Source organism: Amblyomma maculatum, chromosome 11 (assembly GCF_055883805.1).
Source record: "Amblyomma maculatum isolate TAMU_Amacu chromosome 11, ASM5588380v1, whole genome shotgun sequence".
NCBI classification, from domain to species: Eukaryota; Metazoa; Arthropoda; class Arachnida; order Ixodida; family Ixodidae; genus Amblyomma; species Amblyomma maculatum.
In genome coordinates this window covers 105,304,030-105,306,586 of record NC_139354.1, presented here as the reverse complement: position 1 = coordinate 105,306,586, position 2,557 = coordinate 105,304,030, and the positions used below count along the sequence as shown (strand labels likewise).

General features: G+C 43.6%; 1 long non-coding RNA gene across 1 annotated transcript; it reads left to right on the top strand.

Annotated features, from left to right (window-relative positions):
* Window positions 1-2,326, top strand: LOC146174571 (uncharacterized). The gene is made up of 5 exons (XR_014701893.1): window positions 1-140; window positions 306-449; window positions 603-749; window positions 890-1,023; window positions 2,133-2,326. It is a non-coding gene; the product is annotated as an uncharacterized LOC146174571 (long non-coding RNA).
* Window positions 2,327-2,557: the final 231 nt, after the last annotated feature.

Genomic DNA, 2,557 nt, shown 5'->3' with positions numbered 1-2,557 from the left:
CGTCCGCTTTTATTTCGCGCAAATTCAATCTGTCTCAACCTCCTGGTGCAGTCAGCGTTTGAAAAGAACAGCCCATATATGCAGCTGATGATTGCAGCCGCTTGTACAGATTCTTCGTGCCGAAGTTCACCAAAACATGCGTAAGTACATGATCTTTCGGTCTTGATCAGAGGAGCTTTTTGCTAGATTCGATATTATACTGAACATAATAATGTATTGTTTTGGAGCATATGTTCGTCTTGTTATATACCCCTTGCATCTTTCTTCATATATATATATAATTGGTGTGGGCGCTGATCGCGCAGGAAGACTTGCTGAGCCGTTTGGAAACAAGGCTGCGGCTGGCTGCGGTGGCAGAATTGGCTCATTTTGCAGTCTGGGTCCTTCGGTATCTCCTGCCCCAAAATGCTCGCCTTTTAACATGGAGGGACACTCACTATACCGATCAGGTAAGTCCAATTAGCACATATTTTGTTCGATACGACAATATACTGCAACTGTTTCTGGAGCGCGTATATATATGCGCATCTTGTTACTACGTGCATTTTTTTTTTTTTTTTTTTTTATAATCGATGTGTGCGCATTTCGCTCTGATTGCGCAGGAAGACGTGCTGAGCCGACTTGGAAACGATGCTGTGGCGGTGGAATTAGCTCTTTTCGCTGCAGTCCGAGGTCCGATCTCCTCTGCCCCAAAACGCCCGTCTTTCACTTCATATCGAAGTGCATGCACTGACATGTATACCCATCAGGTAAGTCAAATTAGCGCTGATTTTCTTCTATACGATAATGAACTGCAACTAATTATGTATTGTTTTGAGACTTATGCGCATCTTGTTACTGTAAATGCATATTTTGTAATTGGTATGCGCGCCTTGCGCTGATCGTGCAGGGAGGCGATATCAGCTGATCTGGAAACTGGCTGCGACAGTGGAAGCTCGTTTCGCCGAAGCCCGAAGTCCTTGGTCTCCTCTACACTAAAACGCTGGCCTTTCACTTCTTTATGGCGGTGCACTTGCCGGACAGGTATTAGCGCTGATTTTGTTTGAAAAATTCGATTATCCGACTCACATCGATGGGACGCATGCAACCCAGTTAAATGTCAAATGCTATCACTGATATAAATATTGCAGCACCCCTCGCCATAGGAGCGATCAGAAGCTGTACAAGCATCATCGCTGCTGCCAAGCAAGCTCGTGCCAGGACTGAGTACAATGTTTATGCCGTGTTTATTATTATTATTATTATTTTTTTTTTTGCTGCTGTAATGATGTCTATACGTGAAAATTGATGATTGAGTGATGCGGTATGCTGGCAAGGTAAGTGAGCCAGTGCGTTCATTTTGTGGATTTTGGAATTATATATGTGATGCACACAGATCTGAGCCGTTTCACATTTATTTTGCTCTGTGCGCTTGCTTTCTGGGCAAGCAGTTGTATTTTCATCGTGCGGATTATTTCCTGGTGCTTACATGCTCATGAGGTGTTCAGCTAACCTGTTTCAAGCTTTAAAAATTTACAACGGGTTCTATAAGCTTCTAAGAGTTGGGCTGTCTAAATAGCCGAATTTTTAAAATAATGCTCGGTTGTTAAATAACGAAAATAAATCAGATGACTTATCGTTAAATATCCGGTCGCTTTTGCTGTAAAAGTTCCATCTAGTTTGAGAAAATTAAGCTGTATTCTACGGAATAAACTTATTGTAGGTTTCATGTAAATATCGCGGAAACTGTTTGTTCAGCCGCGTTGGAATCCCTCATACGCGCTCTATGACAAGCGCGGACACTTGGTTTTGCTAGAATTATTAAATTGCAGCATTAGCATTCAAGAACGCGCTTCGGGAGGATAAGGTTTGACTGCGCTACGGTTTCAAATTGCAACATCATGACTCCAGCAAAACGAAGTGATCGCGCCTTTCTCGCGGATTCACGGATCCTGATTACCTATTGCGGCTTTGCGCTAATGCGTTTTCAGTAGGGTCGCATGAAGTCAAGCGCATAAAATATATTGATGTGATAGTGCAGTTGGTGGCAGTGAGCAGACATTATTTTTTCTACCTTTCACCCTATATTTGCCTGCAATGTAAAAGTCTAGGCGAAAAGGAAATATTTCATTAAAACACTTGTCTTCGTACAGCTGACCAAGATGGAACCTGCCGCAGATCCGACCAGTCGCAGACATCAAGTGATCGACAGGCTGCCAAAAGAAGGAGACCAAGCCTCAAGCCCATCTTCCATATGTGGCACACGCGCAGTCATATATCCACGCTTATTAAAAAGCAAATCGCGAGCTTTTTCTGAACGCTGTTGACAAATAAATTTTTCACCAAATACTGCAGCTTTTGTTTCTTCATGACATCAGAAAAGCTACTGCTTTTCTTGATGCATTTGTATGTGCTACCCCGTTATATATGCATGGCCCACGATATATTAAATGCATGGCATGATACCTGCACGAGGGGCGATGCCGGCCACTAACCGGCGTCGGGAAGCAACCGGCCGACGTATGGTCTTTCGTCAGCAATATGCTAGGGCAGACGAGCGGCCGACCATTCAGTAACG